The sequence below is a fragment of the Amphiura filiformis genome, chromosome 12 (assembly GCF_039555335.1).
Source record: "Amphiura filiformis chromosome 12, Afil_fr2py, whole genome shotgun sequence".
NCBI lineage: Eukaryota > Metazoa > Echinodermata > Ophiuroidea > Amphilepidida > Amphiuridae > Amphiura > Amphiura filiformis.
This window is the reverse complement of record NC_092639.1, coordinates 28,461,436-28,487,856: the sequence shown is the minus strand read 5'-3', so window position 1 is coordinate 28,487,856 and position 26,421 is coordinate 28,461,436. Positions and strand designations below refer to the sequence as shown.

The following is a 26,421-nucleotide window of genomic DNA, read 5'->3' as shown; positions in this document are numbered from 1 at the left end:
ACAAAAAAAATATGTACAATCACAAATTTAACATGACCAAAAAGCGACATGTGATCATTTCCCCCCCCCACCCCCACTCTTATATCATGCATAATATAAGGATGTGTAAATAGGCATGTGGGGGGGGGGGGGGGTATGGGTAGATAGAACGTCAATTTGACACTCTAAAATGTTAAATTTCCAAGTTGCGTGTATTATTTTTGTAAGATCTAATATTAAGAAACCCCATCATTAGAATTGTTTGATAAATTTCTCTCTTGGGAATTGAACATTTGGTCATGTGATAAAAATGCCGTCATTTTGCCATCATTAGGCCGTAATATAGTATGCTTTGACTTTAAATGTCTATTGAGACCCAATTAAAGGTTCAGTGATTATTTTCAAAACGGTTATAATTGAGTTTTGATCTTATAATTATATTTTGCATCAAAATAATTCCAAAGATGTTTCATTTTTTCTGCACCGAGATAACCAAAACTGACCACTTCTCTGATGTTGAGGCCAAAATAGCTCAATTTCAATTGCACGGTCTTAAATTGTCAATTCGACGGGAACTTGTGTTTTGAAGCAAATTTCTCGCGCGTTTAAGAATGAAATCGGGTATTTGTAGACGGAAATAGAAAACAGACCTTTTTTCTTTGCAAAGACATCGGTTTCAGACAAAAATCCCAACTTTTTGGCACTTAAAATCAATGATTAATCATGTCCATAGCCTATAAAAATGAGTCTTCGAAGGGCGCACACCACTAAATAATCGTCCCATTGAAATACACGGGAAAATACAAGAAAGTAAGTTTGTTTTTCTACCCCATGTAACAACATTTTTAATATTTTGATCGAACCAACGTCTTAAATAAAGATTAAACTTTTATTTAAATATAACTTTTGGGACAAGTTGAGACAAACTTGAGAGATACGAACTCCTGAACAGCGCCATCCCGAATTTCAGCCGGCACTCTCGCCTCCTTACCAGTTCCGGCCATGATATTGTTCCGAGGGCCTATTACCCATGCACATTCGATTCGGAATATTTTCTGAACAGATGTGTAATGTTGAGCTCCTATTCTATCGTTTTTATCAAAACAACCAAGAGTCACTCAAATTTGGTTCCCTCGGGACGCCGATGTATTTCGCATAGGCGCTATTTTTTACCGGAACTATGAAGGGTTACACCAAATGCGGAAGGATTTAGTGTAGTGCAAAAAAAAAAAAAAAAATATTTTTGATATTCTTTATTTTTGGAATCAGTGGTCAACATCCTAAAAAAGTGTAATTGCTTTTTATCGCTAGTCGCTCCAAAGTTATAAAACAGGGCTCCAAACAAGCTCGGACTGAGTGAAAAATATGATACTTTTCGCAATTTTCAGCATTCAAGGGCCAGAGCAACATTTTGACCATGTTAAACTGTATTTATAATCCCATTAACATCAGGAAAGTGACTTTGTTTACAAAAAAAATATGTACAATCACAAATTTAACATGACCAAAAAGCGACATGTGATCATTTCACCCCCCACTCTTATATCATGCATAATATAAGGATGTGTAAATAGGCATGTGGGGGTATGGGTAGATAGAACGTCAATTTGACACTCTAAAATGTTAAATTTCCAAGTTGCGTGTATTATTTTTGTAAGATCTAATATTAAGAAACCCCATCATTAGAATTGTTTGATAAATTTCTCTCTTGGGAATTGAACATTTGGTCATGTGATAAAAATGCCGTCATTTTGCCATCATTAGGCCGTAATATAGTATGCTTTGACTTTAAATGTCTATTGAGACCCAATTAAAGGTTCAGTGATTATTTTCAAAACGGTTATAATTGAGTTTTGATCTTATAATTATATTTTGCATCAAAATAATTCCAAAGATGTTTCATTTTTTCTGCACCGAGATAACCAAAACTGACCACTTCTCTGATGTTGAGGCCAAAATAGCTCAATTTCAATTGCACGGTCTTAAATTGTCAATTCGACGGGAACTTGTGTTTTGAAGCAAATTTCTCGCGCGTTTAAGAATGAAATCGGGTATTTGTAGACGGAAATAGAAAACAGACCTTTTTTCTTTGCAAAGACATCGGTTTCAGACAAAATCCCAACTTTTGGCACTTAAAATCAATGATTAATCATGTCCATAGCCTATAAAAATGAGTCTTCGAAGGGCGCACACCACTAAATAATCGTCCCATTGAAATACACGGGAAAATACAAGAAAGTAAGTTTGTTTTTCTACCCCATGTAACAACATTTTTAATATTTTGATCGAACCAACGTCTTAAATAAAGATTAAACTTTTATTTAAATATAACTTTTTGGGACAAGTTGAGACAAACTTGAGAGATACGAACTCCTGAACAGCGCCATCCCGAATTTCAGCCGGCACTCTCGCCTCCTTACCAGTTCCGGCCATGATATTGTTCCGAGGGCCTATTACCCATGCACATTCGATTCGGAATATTTTCTGAACAGATGTGTAATGTTGAGCTCCTATTCTATCGTTTTTATCAAAACAACCAAGAGTCACTCAAATTTGGTTCCTCGGGACGCCGATGTATTTCGCATAGGCGCTATTTTTTACCGGAACTATGAAGGGTTACACCAAATGCGGAAGGATTTAGTGTAGTGCACTCTTCTAAGAAAAAATATTTTTGATATTCTTTATTTTTGGAATCAGTGGTCAACATCCTAAAAAGTGTAATTGCTTTTTATCGCTAGTCGCTCCAAAGTTATAAAACAGGGCTCCAAACAAGCTCGGACTGAGTGAAAAATATGATACTTTTCGCAATTTTCAGCATTCAAGGGCCAGAGCAACATTTTGACCATGTTAAACTGTATTTATAATCCCATTAACATCAGGAAAGTGACTTTGTTTACAAAAAAAATATGTACAATCACAAATTTAACATGACCAAAAAGCGACATGTGATCATTTCACCCCCCACTCTTATATCATGCATAATATAAGGATGTGTAAATAGGCATGTGGGGGTATGGGTAGATAGAACGTCAATTTGACACTCTAAAATGTTAAATTTCCAAGTTGCGTGTATTATTTTGTAAGATCTAATATTAAGAAACCCCATCATTAGAATTGTTTGATAAATTTCTCTCTTGGGAATTGAACATTTGGTCATGTGATAAAAATGCCGTCATTTTGCCATCATTAGGCCGTAATATAGTATGCTTTGACTTTAAATGTCTATTGAGACCCAATTAAAGGTTCAGTGATTATTTTCAAAACGGTTATAATTGAGTTTTGATCTTATAATTATATTTTGCATCAAAATAATTCCAAAGATGTTTCATTTTTTCTGCACCGAGATAACCAAAACTGACCACTTCTCTGATGTTGAGGCCAAAATAGCTCAATTTCAACCCCCCGGTCGGAAATTGTCAATTCGACGGGAACTTGTGTTTTGAAGCAAATTTCTCGCGCGTTTAAGAATGAAATCGGGTATTTGTAGACGGAAATAGAAAACAGACCTTTTTTTTCTTTGCAAAGACATCGGTTTCAGACAAAAATCCCAACTTTTTGGCACTTAAAATCAATGATTAATCATGTCCATAGCCTATAAAAATGAGTCTTCGAAGGGCGCACACCACTAAATAATCGTCCCATTGAAATACACGGGAAAATACAAGAAAGTAAGTTTGTTTTTCTACCCCATGTAACAACATTTTTAATATTTTGATCGAACCAACGTCTTAAATAAAGATTAAACTTTTATTTAAATATAACTTTTTGGGACAAGTTGAGACAAACTTGAGAGATACGAACTCCTGAACAGCGCCATCCCGAATTTCAGCCGGCACTCTCGCCTCCTTACCAGTTCCGGCCATGATATTGTTCCGAGGGCCTATTACCCATGCACATTCGATTCGGAATATTTTCTGAACAGATGTGTAATGTTGAGCTCCTATTCTATCGTTTTTATCAAAACAACCAAGAGTCACTCAAATTTGGTTCCCTCGGGACGCCGATGTATTTCGCATAGGCGCTATTTTTTACCGGAACTATGAAGGGTTACACCAAATGCGGAAGGATTTAGTGTAGTGCACTCTTCTAAGAAAAATATTTTGATATTCTTTATTTTTGGAATCAGTGGTCAACATCCTAAAAAGTGTAATTGCTTTTTTATCGCTAGTCGCTCCAAAGTTATAAAACAGGGCTCCAAACAAGCTCGGACTGAGTGAAAAATATGATACTTTTCGCAATTTTCAGCATTCAAGGGCCAGAGCAACATTTTGACCATGTTAAACTGTATTTATAATCCCATTAACATCAGGAAAGTGACTTTGTTTAAAAAAAAATATGTACAATCACAAATTTAACATGACCAAAAAGCGACATGTGATCATTTCACCCCCACTCTTATATCATGCATAATATAAGGATGTGTAAATAGGCATGTGGGGGGGGGGGGGGTATGGGTAGATAGAACGTCAATTTGACACTCTAAAATGTTAAATTTCCAAGTTGCGTGTATTATTTTTGTAAAATCTAAAATTAAGAAACCCCATCATTAGAATTGTTTGATAAATTGCTCTCTTGGGAATTGAACATTTGGTCATGTGATAAAAATGCCGTCATTTTGCCATCATTAGGCCGTAATATAGTATGCTTTGACTTTAAATGTCTATTGAGACCCAATTAAAGGTTCAGTGATTATTTTCAAAACGGTTATAATTGAGTTTTGATCTTATAATTATATTTTGCATCAAAATAATTCCAAAGATGTTTCATTTTTCTGCACCGAGATAACCAAAACTGACCACTTCTCTGATGTTGAGGCCAAAATAGCTCAATTTCAATTGCACGGTCTTAAATTGTCAATTCGACGGGAACTTGTGTTTTGAAGCAAATTTCTCGCGCGTTTAAGAATGAAATCGGGTATTTGTAGACGGAAATAGAAAACAGACCTTTTTTCTTTGCAAAGACATCGGTTTCAGACAAAAATCCCAACTTTTTGGCACTTAAAATCAATGATTAATCATGTCCATAGCCTATAAAAATGAGTCTTCGAAGGGCGCACACCACTAAATAATCGTCCCATTGAAATACACGGGAAAATACAAGAAAGTAAGTTTGTTTTGCTACCCCATGTAACAACATTTTTAATATTTTGATCGAACCAACGTCTTAAATAAAGATTAAACTTTTATTTAAATATAACTTTTTGGGACAAGTTGAGACAAACTTGAGAGATACGAACTCCTGAACAGCGCCATCCCGAATTTCAGCCGGCACTCTCGCCTCCTTACCAGTTCCGGCCATGATATTGTTCCGAGGGCCTATTACCCATGCACATTCGATTCGGAATATTTTCTGAACAGATGTGTAATGTTGAGCTCCTATTCTATCGTTTTTATCAAAACAACCAAGAGTCACTCAAATTTGGTTCCCTCGGGACGCCGATGTATTTCGCATAGGCGCTATTTTTTACCGGAACTATGAAGGGTTACACCAAATGCGGAAGGATTTAGTGTAGTGCACTCTTCTAAGAAAAAATATTTTTGAGATTCTTTATTTTTGGAATCAGTGGTCAACATCCTAAAAAAGTGTAATTGCTTTTTATCGCTAGTCGCTCCAAAGTTATAAAACAGGGCTCCAAACAAGCTCGGACTGAGTGAAAATATGATACTTTTCGCAATTTTCAGCATTCAAGGGCCAGAGCAACATTTTGACCATGTTAAACTGTATTTATAATCCCATTAACATCAGGAAAGTGACTTTGTTTACAAAAAAATATGTACAATCACAAATTTAACATGACCAAAAAGCGACATGTGATCATTTCACCCCCCACTCTTATATCATGCATAATATAAGGATGTGTAAATAGGCATGTGGGGGTATGGGTAGATAGAACGTCAATTTGACACTCTAAAATGTTAAATTTCCAAGTTGCGTGTATTAATTTTGTAAGATCTAATATTAAGAAACCCCATCATTAGAATTGTTTGATAAATTTCTCTCTTGGGAATTGAACATTTGGTCATGTGATAAAAATGCCGTCATTTTGCCATCATTAGGCCGTAATATAGTATGCTTTGACTTTAAATGTCTATTGAGACCCAATTAAAGGTTCAGTGATTATTTTCAAAACGGTTATAATTGAGTTTTGATCTTATAATTATATTTTGCATCAAAATAATTCCAAAGATGTTTCATTTTTTCTGCACCGAGATAACCAAAACTGACCACTTCTCTGATGTTGAGGCCAAAATAGCTCAATTTCAATTGCACGGTCTTAAATTGTCAATTCGACGGGAACTTGTGTTTTGAAGCAAATTTCTCGCGCGTTTAAGAATGAAATCGGGTATTTGTAGACGGAAATAGAAAACAGACCTTTTTTCTTTGCAAAGACATCGGTTTCAGACAAAAATCCCAACTTTTTGGCACTTAAAATCAATGATTAATCATGTCCATAGCCTATAAAAATGAGTCTTCGAAGGGCGCACACCACTAAATAATCGTCCCATTGAAATACACGGGAAAATACAAGAAAGTAAGTTTGTTTTTCTACCCCATGTAACAACATTTTTAATATTTTGATCGAACCAACGTCTTAAATAAAGATTAAACTTTTATTTAAATATAACTTTTTGGGACAAGTTGAGACAAACTTGAGAGATACGAACTCCTGAACAGCGCCATCCCGAATTTCAGCCGGCACTCGCCTCCTTACCAGTTCCGGCCATGATATTGTTCCGAGGGCCTATTACCCATGCACATTCGATTCGGAATATTTTCTGAACAGATGTGTAATGTTGAGCTCCTATTCTATCGTTTTTATCAAAACAACCAAGAGTCACTCAAATTTGGTTCCCTCGGGACGCCGATGTATTTCGCATAGGCGCTATTTTTTACCGGAACTATGAAGGGTTACACCAAATGCGGAAGGATTTAGTGTAGTGCACTCTTTCGCGTCCGTTTGCAAGAAGTGAATGGAAGTCAGGTATTTTTATACTTCAAATTCTACCTACCGAAAGTAATATTTGAGGAAAACGAGGCCTCAGAATGAAGCTAATAAGATTGTAGCCATGAGAAGGTATGTATTGGTATTTACAGAGTAACCTTTATCTGCTATAATAAAAATAAACTTCATCGACATGACTGGATATATCCAGGCTAGTCACGATTATCGCACTTTCAGTTTCCCACGCGTTTGAACGGGAATTGGATTGCGTACTTTTTCGATGTCTAGTGAGCAAATTTTTTCAATATTTTGAGAAAATGATGTCAAATTTTCTATTCTGTATTGTTTGGTAATAATGTCTTTTGCCAATAGTATGTTTAAAGTTGTAATTTTGTGTTTTTGATCGCAAAGATCGGATATTTTCGTTCCCGATTCGAATTCTGAACCTTCGCAAGGGTGCCGATTTCGGCAGAACTTTGACGATAATTTTGCCTTTTTGGACACTAAAATGCTTTCGATCCTTAATTTTGTTTCAACCGAGTCTTAAATTAGCAAGCACAATACGGTTGGTACCACTTTTATATACATTGATGAAATTTTAAAGATTTTTTTTCAAGTTTATAACCGGCGCAAATCGTTAAGTGTGTATTTCCCATTGACATCCAAAATGGGAAATACGAGTCTGATGGACATAGGAACGGCGTCCATGAGACTCAGCGAGTCTCTTTATCTATGCCCGTGCAACGGGGCATAGATATTGTATTTGTTGTGTTTAGTCTTCGGCTTCTTCGCCTTCTCCTTCTCCTTCATCTTCTTAAGACCACGCCTTTGCACACCTCTAGCTCAAGAACTAAAGTAGCCTCGGGGCCCATACTTGGTATAGTGATGGCCCATGGCCACAGGAAATTTCGTAGGGTAGTCTCGACCCCAGAGGCCAAAGGTCACGGGATACAGGGGCCAATATGTGAAAAATTTCAAACAGCTCTAGCTCAAAAACTACAGCGCCCTCGGGGTTTATACTTAGTACAATGATGGCCCATGACCTTTAGAAGTAACCTATGGTAGCCACGATCCCAGAGGTCAAAGGTCATAGGCTACAGGAAGCAATATGTGTAAACTTTTAAAACAGCTTTAGCTGAAGAACTATAGCGCCCTCAGGGTTCATACTTGATACAATGATGGACCATGACCCTTGGATATTTTTTTGAGGTAACATCGACCCCAGAGGGCAAGGGTCATGGGCTACAAGGAGCAATATGTGTAAACTTTCAAACAGCCCTAGCTCAAGCACTACAGCTCCCTCAATGTTCATACTTGAAACAATGATGACCCATGACCCTAGATGTATTCTGTGGTAGCCGCAACCCCAGAGATCAAAGTTCAAAGACTTTAAAAAGCAAATAGGTACGACCTATTAACGCGGTGTAGCATAATAGGTAGTATTTTTTAGCTACCTGTGTTTGCAAAGATAAAGATCTGAATCGTATGTCAAGGAAACTGATCACTTGACAAAAACTCCCTTAAAAGGGAATGTGTAGGCATTTTGATTTTTGTTCCTTGGACCACCTCAAAAGGTTGTCATGATGGGACAAGGGTGTGGTTGGTTAAGGGTGGGGTATTAGAGAGAGTGTGGTCCACTCTGGTGGTGTTTTAGTGAGAGTGAGGGTCTGATGGGGAATAAGAGAGAGTGAAGGCTTGGTGGGGTATTAGAGAGAGTGTGTGCCAGTCTGGTGGTGTTTTAGAGCGAGTGAGTGTCTGGTGGAGTATAAGAGAGAGTGAGGGTCTGGTGGGGTATTAGAGAGAGTGTGGTCCAGTCTGGTGGTGTTTTAGAGAGAGTGTGTGTATAGTGGAGTATAAGGGAGAGTGAAGGCTTGCTGGGGTATTAGAGAGAGTATTGGTCAGTTTGGTGATGTTTTAGAGCGAATGAGTGTCTGATGGAGTATAAGAGAGAGTGAAGGCTTGGTGGGGTATTAGAGAGAGTATGGGTCAGTCTGGTGATGTGTTAGAGCGAGTGAGTGTCTGATGGAGTATAAGAAAGAGTGATGGTCTGGTGGAGTATAAGAGAGAGTGAGGGTCTGATGGGGTAAAAGAGAGAGTGTGGTCCAGTCTGGTGGTGTTTTAGAGAGAGTGATGGTCTGATGGGGTAAAAAAGAGAGTGAAGGCTTGGTAGGGTATTAGAGAGAGTGTGGGCCAGTCCAGTGTTATGAGCATTACATGTATATCAAATGAAAGCTTGGTACAACGATAGCCCATGACCCTTAGATATTTTCTGCAGTAACATCGACCCCAGAGGTCAAAGGTCATGGGCTACAGGAGGTAATATGTGTAAAATTTCAAACAGCCCCAGCTCAGGAACTACAGCGCCCTCAGGGTTCATACTTAGTACAATGATGACCCATGACCCTAGATGTATTCTATGTTAGCCGCATCCCCAGAGCTCAAAGTCTAAAGGCTTTAAAAAGCAAACTAGGTACGACATATTAACACAGTGTAGCGCAATATGTAGTATTTTGTTAGTTACCTGTGTTTGCAATGATAAAGGTCTGAATCGTACGTCAAGGAAACTCATCACTTGACAAAACCTCCTTGAAAAGGGAATGTGTATAGGCATTTTGATTTTGGTTCATTGGACCACCTCAAAGGTTGTCATGATGGGACAAGGGGTGTGGTTAGTTAGGGTGGGGTATTAGAGAGAGTGTGGGTCAGTCTGGGGTGTTTCAGAGAGAGTGAGTGTATAGTGAGTATAAGAGAGAGAGTGAAGGCTTGGTGGGGTATTAGAGAGAGTATGGGTCAGTCTGGTGATGTTTTAGAGCGAGTGAGTGTCTGATGGAGTATAAGAGAGAGTGAGGGTCTGGTGGGGTATTAGAGAGAGTGAGGATCTGGTGGGGTATTAGAGAGAGTGCGGTCCAGTCTTGCGGTGTTTCAGAGAGAGTGATGGTCTGGTGGAGTATAAGAGAGAGTGAGGGTCTGATGGGGTATAACAGAGAGTGTGGTCCAGTCTGGTGGTGTTTTAGAGAGAGTGATGGTCTAATGGGGGTATAAAAGAGAGTGAAGGCTTGATAGGGTATTAGAGAGAGTGTGGGCCAGTCCAGTGTTATGAGCATTACATGTATATCAAATGAAAGCTTAAAACAAGTGCTTTCACATGGTGCTCACCAAGTTTTCGCTTGTGAATAGGGGAAGGGGGTTAGGTGTGGTCACGGGCATAGATATTCGTGTTTGGTAAAACACATTACTGTGGCATCTAGTCTTCTCTTCTTCTTCTTAGGTACGTCGACAGGGCGGCTTTATTTATATGCCACATTTCGTCAACTTAATGTATGGGGTACTCGCGCGCAAAAGAAATAAAAAAAGGGGGGGAATGGCAAAAGGATAAGGCTGGATATCAGTCTAAGTGCTGTGCATGTGCTGTGCTGAAATGGATTGGTATCTAACGTGCTGCTCTGGTATGGGTTGGTAGTGCTTGAAGCTGCTGCTTGAAGGCGTCGATTGAGGGCGCTCCAGCTACTTCTTTGGGCAACTCATTCCATTCTCTCAATGTCCGGGGGAAAAGGAGAGCCGGTGGACATCCTTTTTGATGAAATCATTTCTCAGACTGTGTTTGTGCTTCCCTCTAGTACTGATAGTCTGTTCTGCTGCTTCCAGGTAGTTGGTCTTGTCTATACCTACAAGGCCATTGAGGATCTTATACAGCATAGTCAATCTGCTGTTTTTCCTACGATCTTCCAATGTGCTCCATTCCAAGTGTTCAAGCATGGAAGTTACACTAGCGTCTCTCTTGAAATTATGGACACAGAATCTGGCTGCCCGTCTCTGGATCCTTTCCAAGCTGTTGATGTCTTTCTTCACATGCGGATCCCATACGCAACTAGCATATTCCAGAACTGGTCTCACTAGTGTCTTATAAGCAGCTGTTTTCACTTTCTTGGAGCAAAACCAGATGTTTCTTTGCAGGAATCCTAGTACTCTACTGGCTTTTGTGGTCACCTTTTTTATGTGTTCTTTCCACTTCATGCTGCTTTCTAGTTCAGCTCCCAGGTATGGATGTGATTTAACTTGGTCAAGTTCCTTGCCACAGAAGATGATTGGTTTCGATGGAGGATCACGCTTAGTTGAGACTTGAAGGATGGAGCATTTAGATGGATTAAATGACATCTGCCACTTGTTCTGCCATTCTTCAAGTTCTGAAGAGAGTCAATGTGGGCGGATGTTTTCCCTGAAGAATAAACTAAGCAATCATCTGCAAAGAGTCTGGTTTTATTTTGGAGTTGGTTTGGAAGATCGTTTATGTATAGCAAAAACAGTAGTGGTCCGAGTACTGTGCCTTGGGGTACTCCAGACACCACACGTTTAGAGGAAGAGTATTTGCCATCACACACGACTTGTTGTTTACGGTCTGTGAGGAAGACCCTAATCCAATGGTTGATGGTTCCTCGGATTCCATAGTAATCCAATTTCCCTAAAAGACGCTCATGAGGTACTTTGTCGAACGCTTTAGAGAAATCTAAAACGCCGACATGGGTGGTCTCGTCATCTTCAATAGACGATGTGAAGTCATGAGCTGTCAGAAGTAGTTGGGTTTCAGTGGACCTCTTGGATCGGAACCCATGCTGGCTATCAGTGAGAATATCAAATGCTTCTAGATGGTCCATGATATGGGAGTGAAGGATATGCTCCATCATTTTGCATATGACACTTGTAAGAGATACTGGTCTATAGTTCTCAGGCTTGGTCTTATCCCTTTTTTGTAGACCCCACATATGTTTGCATTCCTCCACTGCCATGGTAGGGCTTCTTTGTCTAATGATAGCTGGAAAAAGTGAGTCAACACAGGAGCTAATTCATCTGCTGCCATCTTGAGCACCCATGGTGGAAGGTTATCAGGGCCAGATGCTTTATTGGCATTCAGGTCACAGAGTAGTTTATGGACTCCTTTTTCTTGGATATCAAGTCTTGGGATTTCCATGAAATTACTATCTCCAAGAGTTGGGATACTTGAGAGATCTTCTTCAGTGAAGACACTTGCAAATTGGGCATTAAGAGCTTCTGCCTTCCCCTTTCCATCACTGATGATTTCATCCTTGATCCTTAAGTCAGCAACTCCAACCTCATCTTGCTTGATCTTCTTGATGAATGACCAGAATGACTTTGGGTTATTGCACAGTGCCTCATCCAAATTGTCAGAGATATATTCTCTTCTAGCCTTATTTAGGCTCTGCTTTAGTTTTTTCTGCAGGAATTTGAAATAAGTCCAGTCTTCCTCTTTCCCAGTCTGTTTAGCTCTGTTGTAAGCTTTCTGTTTCTTCCTAACCATACATTTATGAGTTCTGTCAAACCAAGGCAAGTTCTTTCTGTTGGATGACTGCCTTTGGGGGATGTTCTTTCCATAGCATCCTTTATGGCACCCTCAATTTTATCCCATCGATCTTGCACTGAGGAATGAGTAGTATCAGCAAAATACTTGACTTTGAAGTCAGATAAATCTTTCCTCAGCCCAGCTTCATCTGCTTTGCTTCTGATGTAGATCTTTCTTGGTGGTAGTTTCCTCCTCCTAGTGTTCAACTGAACTTCAGCAATCACAATGTTGTGGTCACTTACACCTGGCTCGGTTGTTATATTGTTAACAAGAGAACTGTTACTGGTGAACAAAAGATCCAGGAAGTTTTCTTCTCGCGTAGGTAGATTGACGAGTTGCTCAAGCCCGTTGTTCTCCATTAATTCAAGAAGCTTGGTAGCAGTCCCAACATTTGCCCAATGATTAAGTTTGAGCTCATAATTAGGTGCTGTAGTCCAGTCTATGTTAGGTTGGTTGAAGTCTCCAGAGATAATTTTCTCGCAGTTTGGAAATTTTTGGTTTACATATGCCAAGGATTCTTGTAGGTCATATATTGTATCGTCATCATTATGGGCTGGTTTATAAGCAGTGCCAAATATGACTTTCTTTCCTCCCTTGATTTCAAGCTGGGTCCACAAGGTTTCCTTCCTGGTTTTTAAAGCTATCTCTGTGACTACGAGGTCCTTCTTGCTCGCAAAGAGTACTCCACCATGGCTGCTGGAGCTTTGTCTTTGCGGAACACATTGTATGTGTCAAGAGGCAATTCTGTATTCTTGATATCAGGATTTAGCCAGGTTTCAGTGGCCTGGATGATGTCTGGTTTGATAGTGTCAATAAGTACTTCAAGGTCAGCAGATTTGTTTCTGATGCTCTGGCAGTTGATAATCATTATGCTCAATTTCCCTCTGGTTCCTGGTGTTTTACGGATAGGGACTTGATCACCATCATCAATTTCTGCCGAGGAGTTATCGAAGGATTTCTCTGTGTTGGATGAGTTGAAAGATTTCTCACTGCTACTAGTAAAGAAGGAGTCTGAAAACACCACTACTTCACAAGCTGGACACATCCAAAGGAATGTCTGGTCATGCAGAGTGTTATATGTGATGTCATCCATGCCGCCACATTGGATGTGATGCCACTGCTCGCAGTTGTCACACTGAACTGCTTTATGACAGTGATTTATAGGGCCTTTACACATGCCACAAGGTGCTTCACAAGAACTGCATCTCCATGTGCAGTTTGGATCTCTTCGATATTTGTTAAAGTCTGACATTTTGAGTTGAGTACATTTCTGATGAATCCATTCCTTGCATTCAAAGCCGGGATTCAAAGCATTGGATTTGTCTTCCACCTCTGCGGATAATGCCACTGCAGATGGAACAGGTATTTTGTTGAGTTGCTCCTTGGTGCATGTTGATAACGGTAGCTTCAGTGTGGATACACTTCGCTGGGTTCACAAAATTACACCTGGTACTCTTCACAAAGTTCACTGACTGTGCTGTAAAGATGATTACAGACTGCTGCTTATACTTCACGCTGCCAGATGCTGCTGCTGTACACAAAACACACTTCTCAATATCACTGATGGAGATGGTAGTGTTGGCTACAAGGAAGTAAATTTCTTCCCTTCTGACGCTGCTGGAGAAATTACACACGGTACACTTCACAAAGTTCACTAACTGTGCTGTAAAGATGATTACAGAATGCTGCTTTACACTTCTCGCTGTAAGATGCTGCTGCTGTACCCAATACACTTCACAATATCACTGATGGAGATGGTGACTACACAATATCACTGCTGGAGATGATAATAGTGGCTACAAAGAAGTAGATAAAAGATTCTTCTCTTCTGATGCTGCTGGAGGAATTACACACGGTACACTTCACAAAGTTCACTAACTGTGCTGTAAAGATGATTACAGAAAGCTGCTTTACACTTCACGCTGTAAGATGCTACTGCTGTACACAATACACTTCACAATATCACTGATGGAGATGGTGATGGTGGCTACCCAATATCACTGATGGAGATGGTAGTGGTGGCTGCAAGGAAGTAAATAAAGTGTCTTCACTTCTGGTGCTGCTGGAGAAAAGACACTCGGTACACTTCACAAAGTTCACTGACTGTGCTGTAGAGATGATTACAGAATGCTGCTTTACACTTCACGCTGTCAGGTGCTGCTGCTGTACACAATACACTACAATGTCACTGATGGAGGTGCTAATGGTGGCTACAAATAAGTAGATAAAAGTTTCTTCCCTTCTGATGCTGCTGGAGAAATTACACACGGTACACTTCACAAAGTTCACTAACTGTGCTGTAAAGATGATCACAGGTTGCTGCTTTGCACTTCACACTGTAAGATGCTGCTGCTGTACCCAATACACTTCCCAATATCACTGATGGAGATGGTGATGGTGGCTACCCAATATCACTGATGTAGATGGTAATGGTGGCTGCAATGAAGTAAATAAAGTTTCTTCCCCTCTGATGCTGCTGGAGAAAATACACTTGGTACACTTCACAAAGTTCACTAACTGTGCTGTAAAGATGATTAGAGAATGCTGCTTTACACTTCACGCTGTCAGATGCTGCTGCTGTACACAACACACTTCACAATAGCACTGATGGAGATGGTGATGGTGGCTACAAAGAAGTAGATAAAAGTTTCTTCTCTTCTGATGCTGCTGGATAAATTACACACGGTACACTTCACAAAGTTCACTAACTGTGCTGTAAAGATGATTACAGAATGCTGCTTTATACTTCACGCTGTAAGATGCTACTGGAGTCTAATCCAGGCTGGACACATCACACTACCGTGTGATGTGTCCAGTTCGTCGCCGAACTTGCATAACATGGAGAGCTTAGCATAACGGCCTGCCTATTTACGCTTCCTGAAAACACTCTTGCACATAACATACAAAACTAGACTCGCTGAGTCTCATGGACGCCGTTCCTATGTCCATCAGACTCGTATTTCCCATTTTGGATGTCAATGGGAAATACACACTTAACGATTTGCGCCGGTTAGAAACTTGAAAAAAAATCTTTAAAATTTTATCAATGTATATAAAAGTGGTACCAACCTTATTGTGCTTGCTAATTTAAGACTCGGTTGAAACAAAATTAAGGATCGAATGCATTTTAGTGTCCAAAAAAGTAAAATTATCGTCAAAGTTCTGCCGAAATCGGCACCCTTGCGAAGGGTTCAGAATTCGAATCGGGAACGAAAATATCCGATCTTTGCGATCAAAAACACAAAATTACAACTTTAAACATACTATTGGCAAAAGACATTATTACCAAACAATATAGAATAGAAAATTTGACATCATTTTCTCAAAATATTGAAGAAATTTGCTCACTAGACATCGAAAAAGTACGCAATCCAATTCCCGTTCAAACGCGTGAGAAACTGAAAGTGCATAATCCCGACTATACAAAACCACAAATTCACTAACTTCAACTTGCACTACCGACACCATGAAAAATATTTTAATTATTACCGATCCTTCAGAATACTTGCAAATATTGGCAGTTTCATAAAATCCTGCTGCTGAAAATCATAAATTCCACAATCTTCTGTCAGATCCAGGTCAGTAATCACAGGTGGGCGAATCTACCAGCGTGACAAGACCAGAGATAATAAAAAGGATGAGAGGCCACGCCGTACAAATAGCTAGCCTGATTGGCAAGCGTCGTCGCTGGCCAGATCTTCTACGGTCGTGTATGATGAGTAGAGACCATAGAGCCCTATATAGGGCTCTGTGGAAGAAACGGTTCCTAATTTTGAAGCCATGGATAATATATTCATTTATACGAGAACCATATTTTTGTACCAATCACAGAACAGAATTTCACTTACTCACAGCTGTCAATCATTCTTGTGAAACGTAAGCTCCGCCTAGTATCAAGGTCTTCTTCTGCGCATTGGTTGTGCGCCTTAACTAGCCTCCAGCACAACTCCTGTGCACACGATCAGGTTGGATGGGCGGTTTACGCCTGGTTTACACAACAGGAACTGCGATGCATCCTAAACTGGATCGTTTCCGTGTATTCGCATTGCATGGTGGGTAATCGCCTGCCAATTTGCGTAGCTCCACGTTCACAACAGTTTAAAATCAACACAGGTAAATCCATATAAAAATTAACATGGACACAAAATTGACATAGCTTATGTAATTCAAATAATAAAATAATAAAATGTAATATTATCATGATAGATGCACGTTTTATTAAAACTTGAAAAGATTATTAAGTCCAATAATTTGTTTGTGTTAGTTTGCACGAGTCACAAAATGGCGACCCATCACGCATTTTCTGCATGTGCCGACATTAGTAACTCATAGTGACTGTCCTCAAACTAGCGCCAGTGTGTCTCAGGCCTGATAACGACCCCAGGTAATTTTATGCAGAAAGTTTTCTTGCGAACAGCTGCAGGTGACAATTAAACAATGAACACGGCTTGTTTATGTACATGCGTGGGGAGGCTTGTACGTCAGCTGACGTGTTTTGGACATGTTCCGGCGTAAAAAGTGTCGTTTTTCTTCATGAAAAATACCAGCGATGACCAGTTTTTTTGTGGGCTATTTGATTTACAGGTATGTCGGTTCGTCATAGGGTAGAAATGATAGCTGTACAATTTGTATAACATACAGTTTAACATAGGCCTAAACATTTATGAGCACAAATCGACCTTCCGTATTATGCACAAGTATGTGGAAGTGGCAGGCATAATGACTGGAAACCTTGAGATCTATGCAAACCTAAAGTAAGGGAGTGTTCATAAATACTTTGGTGGGGGGGTTGGAAAATATTGGGGGGGATCAAAAAAATTTTGGGTCCTAAAAAGGGGGGATCAAACAAAAATTCAGACCTTAATAGGGGGGATCAAAAAAATTGGAGGGTAAAATTCCGGGGTAAAATGTACGAGACGGCATGTACATTCCAAAATTTTTGCGTGCTTTGCGCGCATGAATGTTAAGGGTTCAATTTTGTAATCTCAAGCTACAAATCAACAAAATGTGTGCACTTTACAATTTGGGTTATAACTCCAATAAGTAATAACTCCAAACAGTAATTTTTAGCTAATGAGTCAATGACCAGGCATAGGGGTAGATCCCGGGGGAGGGGGATAAATCCCCCCCCCCAATATTTTGATAGGGGGATGGTCCATACAATCACCCCCCCCCCCCAAAGTTGATGCCTGTATGGGTTTCTAACCAAAATTAACCCCATATTTGGTCATTTTAAAATAAAAAGTGCCAATTTTTTTGCGCTTCGTGCAAATTAATTCCAGTTTTGTACCGGGTACTATATTTCACTAGTTTAGCTTCAATATGGCAAAAAAAATTTGTGCGGTTCGTGCGCATTTGTACCTAGACTATGCCAATAGTCTATTTTTGATGTTAATCATGATGAAAGCATTCAGTTGAACTCGAAATTATACTGATATTAATTACATCAAAATACTAGTATAAAATTGTTATGAAAAAGTTTATAATTATATTAGTGACAGTAAAAGTAAAGTGTACGTAGGCTTATATTATTGAATGCAACATATCATATAATGTCATAATTGTATTGGCACTTCAATACTGAACAATTCTGATTTTAGAATCTGCCAGTTTATTAATCGCGAAATTCAATGTTAAAAATAGACTATGGACTTTCAATTTTGAACGAGATTTTGAACGGGCAAAGTCCCTAACACTCACACTGTCAATCATACTTGTTTATCAATCAAATTTAACCGCAAGCAAATACAAGACGCGTTCATGCACTGATTGACGCGTTCATGCAATTACACAACACAAAGGCGGGTAGGCCACATACTTGTGTACCATGTAGTTATTAATGGTAATGACAGGTACCCGGAGGATTTAAACCATAACGAGATCGGGGCGACCAATCACAAGCCAGATCCATTTAACGATGCATTACATCATGGCCAATTTTAGTAGGCCAGATTTCCGACAATCTCATCCATAGAAGCTCATAGACAGCCGTGTTAAGCATCTCTGACCACAATCCAAAGTCAGTAGTCCACTTGGGAAGCTAACAAACAGAGGGAGTAGGGTGAATGAAAAAAACAGATGTGAAAATCTATCAATTGTGCACACATTAATTAAATCAGAGTTTTAAGCTTTAATATCCAGAGTATGCACAATGGGCAAGTGGACTACGGGGTAGTCTAATTTGTACCATAAACTTATTTTGTCGGCAAAAGGTGCTGGATTCACTGGACTTCAAGAAATTTTCTCCAACCCCAATGTCAAAAATAAGTCTATGCCACTGGGCACTCTTAATAATGATGTATATTTTTGGTTTCTTTTTAAGGACATGAAGGGGGGGATCAAAAAAATTTTAGACCATAAAAAGGGGGGATCAAAAAAAATCCCTTTTTTAGGGGGGGATCAAAAATTTTTTGACGTCGGACGTTCAAACTTTTCCAACCACCCCCACCAAAGTATTTATGAACACTCCCTAAACACTACAATGTACATGGATTAGACTCGCTTGATATACACCGTACCTATGTATATTAAGGACCGGCTTACACCATTTTGGAGGTCAATGGGAAATAAACACTTAACGATTTGCGCCGGTTAGAAACTTGAAAAAAAATCTTAAAAATTTCATCTATGACAATGTATATAAAAGTGGTACCAACCTTATTGTGCTTGCTAATTTAAGACTTGGTTGAAACAAAATTAAGGATCGAATGCATTTTAGGTCCAAAAAGGCAAAATTATTCGAGTCGAATTGAATCGGGAATGAAAATATCCGATCTTTGCGATTAAAAACACAAAATTACAACTTTAAACATACTATTGGCAAAAGACATTATTACCAAACAATATAGAATAGAAAATTTGACATCATTTTCTCAAAATATTGAAGAAATTTGCTCACTAGACATCGAAAAAGTATGCAATCCAATTCCCGTTCAAACGTGTGGGAAACTGAAAGTGCATAATCCCCACTAACATGGATCGATGGATCGAATCCATGGATTCCTACAGTCACCCATGGATAACAGGGTACTGAAAAGTAGTACACCATGTCCATATGGGCCAAGGGATGGTTTGTTTACATGGCAATCATTCCTTCAGAATAGGCAATACAGATTCCAAACATATAAAACTTACCTCATATCAGTTTTAGTTGCCTCTGGGCCTAATAACTCCAAATTGACATGACAATTAATTCTATTTGCTCAATTTCATACCAAAACATGGTTATTTTATTGCAAAATAACAAGAAAATCAGAAAGGTTATATCTGGTCATTTGCAGTAGGCCACTTCAGGTAATCAATATTGGTACTTGAATTGCATGACTCAGTGACTTTCTGCTCATTGTAACTTGTAAGAGTGATAGTGTTGTAAACGTGATTGCATAACATTAAGATTGCCAACTGACATCCTTTGTATTTGAGTTGTTTGTTGATGGTATTAGAACTGTCATGGATGTAAACATTACACAAAATGTCAACAAAACATGCTACTGCAGAGCTCTATGCCTGTATGTGTGTGTCTGAGGGCCGATCTGAGGGCTGATGACACACATTCGATGGGTGTAAGTTAACACTTTAGCCAAATTCGCCTAGACCGGGGCCCAAACACAATACATATTTACATAGCAATTTAAAATAACAGATCGGACAGGCTGGTCAAGGAAACCTACATAAATGTGTTTTCTATACTTCACTTGACCCAAATATATGATTTTTTATGGTGACAAGACAATCGCACATGGAATTTTAGAGGGATTTTGATAGCAGTTCCATTAAAAAAAGCTGCTATCATCATGAGAACTTGATGTTAAGTGTATGTTTATGAAGACAGTGCAAAATTAATGTGAAACTGGTGCAGTGAATATTTGTTGATACTTGACGTTCATGAGTAAAATTATATGTATTGGCGGTACAGAAGAACAACAGAAGGACCCGTTCCAGAGTAGCAGTATATGTATTTGTGGACATTACGAGTACATGCAGTGCAGATATTGAACTTGATGTTTTAAGTAATCGTGATCAACTTTTATTGTTTACATTCGATGTCAATGTGTAGAAATAGTAGAACGCCAAACAAAAATTAAGTGAGTGCAATCACTGGAGTGCTTGCATCATCGGAGGATACCAGAAGCAGTGCAATTTATGGAACTAGAAATTTCTAGTGTGTTTGATGGTTTTAACTTTTAACTTTTTAATATTGATGTGTATGCAGTTAGCTGAACTATTTATGGATGTGATATTTTATAAACAGTGCTCTTTGTGTTTGGTGCAACAGTGAAGTCAAAATTGATGTTTTTACAAAAATACAAGTGCAGCCGAGTACTACGGAGTGGAATACCAAACTGAAGTGGAGAATTAACTTTTGAATTTCGAGTGAAGAGAGCTTTTTTATTGAGTACGTAATTTATTTTGTGACTTTGTTTGTGATAAATATAAAACATAGCTGATCATCCAACAGTATCTACCGTCACTGGTATTGGATTTCAATCAAAGACTTTCACATAAGTCATCAGACCATCTACCGGATTAAATAATTTGTTACCTACAACCAAGTATGAAGGTGCAAAGAGTGGTGAGTTACTTCATCTTGTTAGTCTTGCTTGTGAAACGGACAGAAGGAAGAGGGGAGAAAGAGAAATTGGGTATTGGTATTGGTTTGGTTCTTCAAACAGAATTCAACAGTCTAAGGGTAGATTGTGAGGATCATGCATCCTTGTTTGTGAACATGACAGGTTTGAAATATAACTATAGGAGAGCAAAAATGCTACCGAAAGCCAAAAGTCATTTGGGACTTTTCATAATCATCATCTTGGCAGGAGATATTAGTGTAAACCCAGGGCCTACAGATTACCGCTGTCAGATTTGCAATAGCGGAGGTATGGATAAGAAATTAAGAGTTCAATGTAGCGATTGCAGAGAATGGACGCATATCAACTGCATTGGAATGTCGGTGAAAGATTACCAACTGTGGAGGTGTAATGAGAAAGACTGGTATTGCAGCAACTGCGCAATTCCGCGCACAAAGAGTCAAGACCCAGATCCAACAATACAAAAAGAAGTGGGTAGTGACTACTTTTGCCAAATTTGCAATAGAGGAGGAACAGATAGAAAACTGAGAGTTCAGTGTAGTGACTGCAGATATTGGACGCATATTACCTGCATTGCAATGCCGATGAAGGATTACAAACAGTGGAGGTGTAGTGAGAAAGAATGGTATTGCAACAACTGTGCAGCCCGTGTACTATGTGCCAAGACCCAGTTCTAAATGGCCAAAGAGGCATGGATTGTGATAAGTGTGGCTCCTGGACACACAATCATTGTGGTGGAATTGACAATATGGACTATGACAGACTTATGGGTACCACATTTGCTTATGTGTGCCCAATTTGTGACTATATTGAAACAAAAGATAACAGCCCTGACACCTCTGGTTGCAGCTCGAGCGAAGCAGATAGCAGCTTAGGTTCACCAAGCCGTGAAAGTGGAGGAAATCAGACTAATCGGACCTGTTCCTCACCAACAAAAGTGAGGAAAAATCAAAACAATCTGAAGTTCCTTACAATCAATTTTCAGAGCATAAAGAACAAGATTGCTGAATGGTATGCAATAGTTGAGGATTACAAACCGGACATCATAGTTGGTACCGAAACGTGGTTAAATGGAAATATCCTAAACACAGAAATAGTGCCACATGGTTATATGATCTTGAGACGTGACAGAATAGGGGACAGTCATGGAGGAGTTCTGCTTGTATACAGGAAAGACCTTGCAGTTTCTAGAAAGTTAGATCTAGAAAGTGAAGGGGAAAACCTATGGTGTCAAGTTAACATTAAAGGGAGGAGACCAATAATATTTGGTGTTATTTATAAACCAAATCACTCGGACATAACACAGATTGATGGCATGAGGGAAGCTATTGAAAAGATTAATGCAAAGCCAAGGACTTGTGACATAATAGTGACAGGAGACTTTAACCAAGGTAACATTGATTGGGAAACAAATACAGTGATACCAGATCACTATGCATCTAAAGCAGCTGCAGAGAAGTTGTTGGATCTGTCAGTGCAATACAATATGCAGCAGATGGTTACAGAACCAACTAGGGGAGACAGCATCCTAGACTTAGTTTTCACAAATAATACCAACATTGTCAATCACACCAAAGTGGAACCTGGCGTGGGAGATCATGACATGGTAAGCACTGTTCTGAACCTGGTTATTAAACGGCCCAAACAACCCAGAAGAAGAATTTACATCAGGAAAAAAGCCAATGAAGAGAAGATCAGACAAGAAATGGGAGAATACCAAAAGATCTTTGCAGACTTGAACTTGATGACTTGAATGTGCTGGACAAATGGAATCATCTTGAAAAGGAAATCAAAAGAACGGTGGAAGAAAATGTTCCTACTAAAGTGAAATCAACAAGAAATGACCTACCATGGTTTGACAGAAAGAGTCGGAGAAGAACAAGAAGGAAACAGAGGCTGTACAACAAGGCAAAGCAAGGTGGCCAAGCAAAAGATTGGGAGACATACAGGGAGTACAAAAGGAATGTAGAAGAGCCCTCAATAAGACAAGATGGGAGTATATCAATAATGATCTGGGGTCAGCGGTCAAGGAAGATCCTAAGGCTTTCTGGACTTTCATAAAAAGTTTGAGGAAAGAAGATAATGGAGTGGCAGACCTGAAGGTTGACAACAAACTTTTAACAGACAGCAAGGAAAAGGCGGAAGCACTCAACAACCAGTTCTGCAGTGTATTCACGCAAGAGGATAAAAGTCACATCCCGTCACTTGGGGAAAGCAACATAACAAATATCCCAAATTTGGTCATTCATGAGGAAGGAGTCAAGAAGCAACTGCTGAAACTCAAACCAAATAAAGCTCCGGGTCCAGATGGAATATTCCCGTGGATGTTGAGAATGATGGCAGAGCAACTGGCTCCGGTTCTCACCAAATTATTTCAGCAGTCTATAGATGAGGGTTTTCTTCCAACACAGTGGAGACAGGCAGACATATGTCCTATATTTAAAAAAAGGTGACAGGGCTAAACCAAGTAACTATAGACCTGTCTCCTTAACAAGTGTTGTGTGCAAAATATTAGAGCACATAGTGCATTCGCACATCATGGATCATCTGGAAGAGCATAATATTCTAGTTGATAACCAGCATGGTTTTCGGGCCAAGCATTCAACAGAGACCCAGTTAATACTGACATTGAATGACCTGACAAAAAGTATGGAAGAGGGAGAAACTGTACACATGGCTATTCTAGATTTCGAAAAGGCATTCGATAAAGTGCCGCACGAACGTCTGCTTAGTAAGTTAGATTTCTACGGAATCGAGGGAATCTACAAAAATGGATTCGTCACTTTTTAACAGAAAGAACACAAAGAGTTGTTTGCGATGGGATCACATCTGAAACCAAGCAAGTTACTTCCAGCGTACCACAAGGTACAGTCACAGGACCACTGGATTTTTTGATCTATATAAATGATCTTCCAGATAACCTTGCAAACAAGGCAAGAATGTTCGCGGATGACTGTGTCATCTACACAGCAGCAAAAACACAGCAGGACCTTCAAACTCTTCAAGATGACTTGAGAAAGCTTGAAGAATGGCAGAATAGATGGGGAATGTCCTTTAACGCAGCAAAATGCTACATAATGAAAATTAGCAACAAGATGCAACCTCCGGATATGGATTATACTTTTTTTCAGTAAAAACTGCAAGAAGTGTCATCGCACCCATACCTGGGAATAGAAATTGATAACAAGCTCAATTGGAATACACAGAGGAAAAACACAATCTCTAAAGCAAACAGGGTGCTTGGTTGTCTCAGAAGAAACCTATGGTTCTGCACCAAGGAAGTTAAAGAAACTGCATATATGGCTTTAGTGCGACCAATACTCGAATATGCAAGCACAGTCTGGGGGCCATACCAGGATGGAGCAATAAATCAACTTGAAGCCGTGCAGCGTAAGGCTGCCAGATTTTGCATGGGGGACTTCAAGCAAAGAAGTAGTGTGACCAAGATGATACAGGAGTTAGGATGGGATTTATTGGAAGATAGAAGGAAACAAGCAAGACTAGCAATGATGTATAAGATTACAAACAACATGGTGGGCATAAACAAGAACGACCATATGGAGCTGATAAAAGAAACAAGAACCAGGAAGAAGAACAGCAGCAATTATAAACCAATTTATGCAAGACTCAACACATACAAGTACAGCTATTTTCCAAGATCAATTAGGGAGTGGAACGCAACAGGGGAAGAAACAATCAAGGCAAGCACAATTGACAGCTTCAAGAACCGGCTCAACAGTGCAACCAAACAGAACAATTAGATAGAGACACCGTCAGACACGCACCATATATCCGCGACCATGACCCAAAAAGTTGGTGAACTGCAGCTAATAATCTGTATCTACCGACTCAACCAAGAAGAAGAAGAGACTAAGATCTAAAAACACCACCAAAATGCTGTTTCGGGGAATTTTTCTAGCAGAATCTTTTTGATGAAAGTCAATCTTTGACAAGATGTAACTTTGCTACGGAAAGTGCTATGACAAAAAGATTTTCAGTTTTGGCTTTCTTTACTCAAGGGCTTTAATTTGATATATAAAATGATGCAGTTTGATGACAAAATTACAACTTTAAACATACTATTGGCAAAAGACATTATTACCAAACAATAGAATAGAAAATTTGACATCATTTTCTCAAAATATTGAAGAAATTTGCTCACTAGACATCGAAAAAGTATGCAATCCAATTCCCGTTCAAACGTGTGGGAAACTGAAAGTGCATAATCCCCACTAACATGGATCGATGGATCGAATCCATGGATTCCTACAGTCACCCATGGATAACAGGGTACTGAAAAGTAGTACACCATGTCCATATGGGCCAAGGGATGGTTTGTTTACATGGCAATCATTCCTTCAGAATAGGCAATACAGATTCCAAACATATAAAACTTACCTCATATCAGTTTTAGTTGCCTCTGGGCCTAATAACTCCAAATTGACATGACAATTAATTCAATTTGCTCAATTTCATACCAAAACATGGTTATTTTATTGCAAAATAACAAGAAAATCAGAAAGGTTATATCTGGTCATTTGCAGTAGGCCACTTCAGGTAATCAATATTGGTACTTGAATTGCATGACTCAGTGACTTTCTGCTCATTGTAACTTGTAAGAGTGATAGTGTTGTAAACTTGATTGCATAACATTAAGATTGCCAACTGACATCCTTTGTATTTGAGTTGTTTGTTGATGGTATTAGAACTGTCATGGATGTAAACATTACACAAAATGTCAACAAAACATGCTACTGCAGAGCTCTATGCCTGTATGTGTGTGTCTGAGGGCCGATCTGAGGGCTGATGACACACATTCGATGGGTGTAAGTTAACACTTTAGCCAAATTCGCCTAGACCGGGGCCCAAACACAATACATATTTACATAGCAATTTAAAATAACAGATCGGACAGGCTGGTCAAGGAAACCTACATAAATGTGTTTTCTATACTTCACTTGACCCAAATAATTTTTATGGTGACAAGACAATCGCACATGGAATTTAAGAGGGATTTTGATAGCAGTTCCATTAAAAAAAGCTGCTATCATCATGAGACTAAGATCTAAAAACACCACCAAAATGCTGTTTCGGGGAATTTTGCTAGCAGAATCTTTTTGATGAAAGTCAATCTTTGACAAGATGTAACTTTGCTACGGAAAGTGCTATGACAAAAAAGGTTTTCAGTTTTGGCTTTCTTTACTCAAGGGCTTTAATTTGATATATAAAATGATGCAGTTTGATGGCAAATTTGAACTCACCTAGCTACTCATCAAACTGAGCTGCGGCAAGCATCTCGATAGCCACTTTCCCCTCGACTTTTCCGCATAAAAAATAAATGTTGTAAATTACATGAAATAAATAAAGCCTGTATAAATTTGTTCTATAATACCATCTATGAATTTTTAAGTTGAAAATGCATGTTTAAATTTTATGCAAAATTATATAATGTAGACATGTAGGCCTATATTGTATAGGCCTAATAGTACAATGATGGCCATCAAATTAAATTGGGCTACTTTTGCCAGTCTCAGGCTGCGGCAGTAATTTAATGT

At 39.1% G+C, this 26,421-nt stretch overlaps 1 protein-coding gene across 2 annotated transcripts in view; it reads left to right on the top strand.

The window, feature by feature from the left end:
• Positions 1-6,931: 6,931 nt before the first annotated feature.
• Positions 6,932-26,421, top strand: part of LOC140166012 (uncharacterized) — a 36,957-nt gene continuing 17,467 nt past the window's right edge. For both annotated transcript variants that reach the window (XR_011860798.1, XM_072189382.1), the window contains exon 1: positions 6,932-7,054. The gene's annotated coding sequence lies outside the window, so the exon portion shown is untranslated. The remainder of the gene's footprint in view (positions 7,055-26,421) is intronic.